Source organism: Lipotes vexillifer, unplaced genomic scaffold (genome assembly GCF_000442215.2).
Source record: "Lipotes vexillifer unplaced genomic scaffold, Lipotes_vexillifer_v1.1 scaffold460, whole genome shotgun sequence".
Taxonomy (NCBI): domain Eukaryota; kingdom Metazoa; phylum Chordata; class Mammalia; order Artiodactyla; family Lipotidae; genus Lipotes; species Lipotes vexillifer.
In genome coordinates this window covers 627,421-633,778 of record NW_006780282.1, presented here as the reverse complement: position 1 = coordinate 633,778, position 6,358 = coordinate 627,421, and positions in this window count along the sequence as shown.

The window sequence follows — 6,358 nt, the reverse complement described above, 5'->3', positions numbered from 1 at the left end:
CTTTCCCTCTCTCTCTGTCCCAATAAACCAGAGTGGGAAACCTATGCCAGAAATCCCCACAAAGAACTCCCTTCATTGATAAGAGATGTGTCATGTGCCCATGTCCAGACCAGTCATAGCTAGAAGAGCTATGATGTGGCCATAATCAACATTCATCTCCTGTGTCTAGGGGCAGGCTTACAAACCACTTAGGCCTCCGGGTACCTAAACCATTGTGCAAGGACAGCCATACTTGTCTATGAGATGAAATAAGCTACCAGGACTTTAACTTCAAGGAAATACCAAGAAGTGGGGAGAAAAATGCCACCAATTTAACAAGTAAGAGCCTTATAGTAACACTTTCAGTATTTTGAATACTGCCCAGAGGATAATGAGACAGTGTCTCCCCTTAAAATTTAAAGAGGGACATTTACTATTTATAGAGAAAAATAATTGGCCAATAAAATCCATGGAATCTGTTCGCATTCAAGGTGCAGATGAGAGGGCTGGGTTAAATTGAACTGTTGACTTCAAATATAAAAGTGCTGCTTTGCAGAGGATAATGGCTGGTTGTTTTCGTTTCACGCACAGGTCATGAATGGAGCTTGAGTTTACATTAAGGTATGAGGTTTTGGAATAAGTGACAGAGAAGAATTTCTTGAGCCCTTTCACCATTACAAATCAGAATAAGTTGCTAATGGAGAAACAGTGTCCTATTCCTTTGCCAATTTCTATGAAAGAATAATTTCTTATTTGCTGTGGTTTAAGTACGATTCAAGAAGTTGGGGTTAGATTGTATTTCAAGTCCTACTAGTCCTTTAAAATAACTCTTAGTCATTTGAAGGCTCCTTGGGTGAAGTGTTGATGTTCAAGTTTCCCTTCATGAATAGCACTGGTATAGGAGCAGTATAGGAGCACTGGTATAGGCTGCTGGCAAAACAATCACCAGAAAAGCGTGGGTTACTTGCATTTAAACACATTTGTGAAGGCATATATTTCCACACACTTTCATTTATCTTTCTCATCCATTACACTGCTATATCAGCAGAATTAGCAGTAAATATATATATATATATATTCTTTTGTTGTTGTTGTTTGGGTTTTTTTTTTTTTTTTTTTTTTTGCGGTACGTGGGCCTCTCACTGCTGTGGCCTCTCCCATTGCGGAGCACAGGCTCCGGACGCGCAGGCTCAGCGGCCATGGCTCACGGGCCCAGCCGCTCTGCAGCATATGGGATCCTCCCGGACCGGGCACGAACCCGTGTCTCCTGCATCGGCAGGCGGACCCTCAACCACTGCGCCACCAGGGAAGCCCCCTATATTCATTTTTTGATGAAATAAAAATAAGTGCTGGGTGAAGAGGGCTGTCAATAAAAAAAAACCCAGTGCTATTCCATGCTTGGTAACACCTGAGAGGATGCTGAACACACTTCTGACCACCCTGGAAACTTCTTTTTGTTCTTAAGTAGTATGTATTAGATTTTTTTTTTTAGCAAAAATATTTTTAAAAAATGAAAATGGAAACTGACAAATAAGACTGGAGAGTATAACTTAGCTCATCTAGTTCACGTCAAAATTTAGATTCAAAATATTTTTAAAGGGATGGAGAAAATAAACGTTCAAAGGGATGTATGTCTAACTCATCTAATATTCCATTAACAGAATGCAGAAAATAATGTTATTTACAGGAAGTTATCACCCTGCCCTTACATTTGTTCAAACACATTTCTTTCTGTTTTTAGTTTCATGGACAAAAGGTGGCTATATAATTACCTACCCCGAGAAAACCACAGCCTTTCATTACAATCAAAGTCAATGGGGACTCAGCCAAAGGTTTAGCATATTCCAGGCCCTGACAATACTTTAAAAGAAACTGGATAATTCCCATAATTAATATAAAAACTAGAGTTGATTTTCTGCTTTGAAATTACATATTAAACTTAAAAAGTGAGACTGGCACAGTAATGAAAAATTAGATACATAAGAGAAGTAAACAAATTATTATGTACAGTCAAGAAAATGCTGCTTAAACATTGCAGTCTAGCCAGTCATGATCTGAAGGGACAGTATAGAAACAAGGTTGTCATCGTTTCAAAAATTCATTGTTGAAATTTCAAAATCAAGTGATCTAATACTTTTAGTTTCTCGTTATTAAAATGAAGCTCTAATTATAAATCTTTACTATGCCCTTGGGAGTTAATTCAGTAGTGACATCATGTGTTCATTATATATACTATGATGCTTTATTGCATATTATATTCTGAAAAAATTAATTTTGCTTGTGGAAGGAGACCATGTTTCAAATTAGTAGGTCAACTCTAGGTCTTTTGAACTGGGTCAACCATATTTTGTGATTTTCATCAAGGTTGCCTCATATGTAGAGAAAATGAAGTTCCCAAAACCAAATCCTATTTAGTCTGAATATATGAAATGTACATGATCCATATCACTAAACATTTAAAAGCTTGTTCCAGAATCAAGTATTTCTATTGCAGAATCTTCTCTCCTTCTTAGTTTAGTTGTGGAGATGAATTAGCTGGTTGTGTATAGGAACTGATCAAATGTATCTGTTCTGGATAATCGTATACATAGTCTTGCCGCAATATTTTCCTTTAAATGCATTCTTGTCGCCTTTGACTATCAGAAAGATAAGGAAGGAAGAGAGGAGGGGATGGAGAGAAGGAGACAAAGAGAGAAAGAGACAACTATGCATGCATGTGCCCTTACTACTAACCCAAACCTTTTTCAGTCCATTCCGGCTGGCATCATTATTGATTTTATCTGCAGCTGCTGCCTTAATTGAGCTCATCCTGACTAATCAGGACAGATAGGCAGTAGGTGGAGTTGGAACCAATATCTGAGTGATTGAGGTGAGCCCTGGGCATCTGCATGTTCACTGAAAGGGAGCCTGCTTTTACTCATGACCTGTCTTTCAGCCTAGTCTGCATAATTGTATAACCGTTCTTAAAAGGGATGCTTAAAAAGGAATTGGGCAGTTTCCTTGCCCAGCTCTCTTCAGTTGAAGACTTGCAAAGGGCTGCTCCACTGATAAGCTTTGTGAAGCTATTCTTCTGGACAACACCCAACACCCTAGGCACTACCTAGAGGCCACTTTTCAATGTTGCCACCCACCTGGCTCTACTTTATTCTCCAGGCCTTCTTTTCCAATCCCCTTTATTCCCTTCTTTTCTATCTTAAAAAATATATTAAGTACCTACTTTGGGTCAGTCATTGTGCTAGATACTGGAGAAATCAAGGGGGAAAAACTGCCATTCTTGTCTCAAGCAAGTTTGAGATGAGTGAGGAAGACAGACATTAACACATCACCAAGCCAATTGCCCTTACCCTGGTCTACCCTGTGCAATGGGAGGCCAGAGGAGAGAGACCTGATTCTGCTTGTGGAGGTAGTGTTGTTAACAAACCAGGTTCTTTTTGCCTGATGCACAGCAAGCCAAAACACTGAGACAACGAGGTTTGCAGAAAAGTAAGGGTTTACTCACAAGGCAGCCAAGCAAGGATACAGGAGAACTAGTCTCAGATCTGCCTCCCCAAAAGTAAGGGGCTCAGGGTACTTATGGGATAAAGAATAAAGCAGCAGGGCAGGCGTGGAAAGCAGGGGAGCATGGGGAAATGTGATTGGAAAAATGTGCGGTAATCATTCTGCACAAGTGTAACTAAGCTACAGGCCTCTGCATATTCAAAATGGAGGTGTTTAGGAATATCTGAGGGTGGAGCTTTTGGCTCTCTGAGGTCAAAGGATCACCGAGTGGACCCTTCCTCACGCCTACTTGGAAGGTCAGTGGTCCTATCCAGTCTTAACCAGCTCAGCTTGAACTAGACACAGCTGATTCCAAGTCCTTGAAAAACAGCTCTGGCAAACATTTTATTGTTTAGGCTACACCACCTGGAGGACATGCACGTCTTAAAACAACCTTGATTATGCCATAGAGCAACTAAGCCCTTGCGCCACAACTACTGAGCCTGCACTCTAGAGCCAGTGAGCCACAACTACTGAGCTCGTGTGCCACAACTACTGAAGCCCAGGCACCTAGAGCCCATGCTTCACAACAAAGACAAGCCACTGTAATGAGAAGCCCAAGCACCGCAACGAAGAGTAGCCCCCGCTCGCCACAACTGGAGAAAGCTGGTGCACAGCAACGAAGACCCAATGCAGCCAAAAATAAATAAATAAATAAATTTATATTAAAAACAAAGAAAAGAAAATGGGTACAGAGATATGAACAGGGATCAGATTTTAAAAAAATAACTTGATTAGTGAAGACAGGTGATATGGATTTGGCTAATAATTACCCATGGTTTCAGTGTATCGGGGTGGATGGAGAGAGGGTAGATGAAGGGAATGTTAACTTCCTAAAATCCCTTTTCTGGCTTCCAATGGAATGTGGTATATGATCTAAATCTCTTTGGTGACCGCTGAGGCTCCCCATGATCTTCCCTCATCAGATGCATCCCTGCCTGGCCAGCCTTCCCTTGGGTTCTCTAATGCACTGGGCTCTTTCTCAAAGCTTTTGCACGTGTTTCTCCCTCTTCAAGGGAAACGTTTGTGCCTACTTGTCCAGCTTAATGCCCAGCCATACTTTGGATTTCATCTTAAATGTTATTTTTTCAAAGAGACTTTCTCAGTTTCTCCAATTTATATTAGCTTTCCTCACCTTTGCACCCTCTAGCCTTGATCTCCTGAGCACTTAGCACAGGTTATAATCATGTGGGTTTTTTTGTCAAGGGCTGTGTTGCTCAAGATGGTAGCCACTAGTCACATGAGGCTATTGAGCACCTGGACTATGGCTCGTCTGAATTGGGACATGCTGTACGTGTAAAATACACTTTGACAACTTAATACAAAAAGAGAACATAAAATATCTCATTAATAATATTTAATGCTGGTTACAGATTGAAATGATTTTGATACATTGTGTTAAATAAAACATTATTAATTTTGCCTGTTTTTATTTTAATGTTGTTACTGGAAGATTTAACATTAATATGATCTTTCTTGTCCTTTCCACTTCTGCCTTGGGACTCCTCCCTCATCCTTTGGTTCTCAGCTTGAGGCACTTACTCAGGGAAGGTTTCCCTGTAGGACCACCCTGTCCCAGCTGCTTTTGTGCAGTATTCCTCCAGTATCCTGTTTTGTTTTGTTTTCTTTCAAAGCATTCACATTTGTGTGACTATTTGATTTATCTGTGGTGCCTCAGCTAGACTGTCAGCATCATGTATGTCTGTTTTCCTCACCACCTATCCTCTTGGCACATACTTAGTATATATACTTGGTGAAAGAAGTAAGCAGTTGAATAAATGAGTCTGGAGCTTGGGAGGCCTGTTGCAGCTGTTAAGTTTGGATTCACACTTGGATAGCACTTTCCTGGGTCAATCCTGAGTACTCTGTGTTCCCTTGCATCAAGAGCTTGCATGATTACCTGCACTTCCAAAACATCCCTTGAGGGGGGTAGGAATAACTATTCGCTTCCCTTCCCTGAAGGCCCACCCAGGTACCTCCTGTTTCTTTCCAGTTTGATTTTCTAATGAGCCAAGCTGAATTTTGCAAGTCTTACATGCTGAGAATAAATAACAGGTGATTTGGCAGATTTAGTGAAGGATGAAATAGAATATTTTGGCAATTAATGATCTCAATTTTGAATTTCTTTTTTTACTTTTCTTTTACACGTAATTCATGAACTTTGTCAACGAATTCAAAAATTATTGCAGAATCCAGCCACCCAGAAAGTTCACATTAGAAGAATCAGCATTAGAAATGCTAGAATATAGAAATATAATGAAAGTAGACCCTACATTTTATCATGAATAACTTATGTGATTCTCCTATTAACTATTCAATGGATTTTCACTCCTCAAGCTCTTAGCCAGTGTGAGTTATATTCATTTCAATCTCTATGATGTTTAATTTGGTTAGCTTTGTCTTTAAATACTAAACAGCTGGTTTTGAAAGCTGAACTTGTTTAACACTCAACAACCAGGTCGAAGAGGGAACTGCTGTTTGCTATGCATGGGGTATCTATATGCAATGATAAATCTTGGTTTAAACTTTAATGTGACACTTCAAAAATAAATAGGGAAAACTGCATAATTATCCCAAACACGTGTATTTGCCTGAGCAATAGGTTAACACATGAAACCTGGCTGCAATCTGTACAAAGAATATCTTTAAATGTTTAATGTGGCACCTCATGGATGGAAAAGTTACCATTATAATGTTGTTAAGATTGTAGTTTTTCCCTGTTGGTTGGAAAACAATTCTAATTAGGCCAATGATAATGTTGGGTACAAATTATCTACAAACTAAAGATCCTGTATTTCTTTTAGCTCACCTAAAAGCAGTGCTCTTTGAAGGTGGGAAAGAG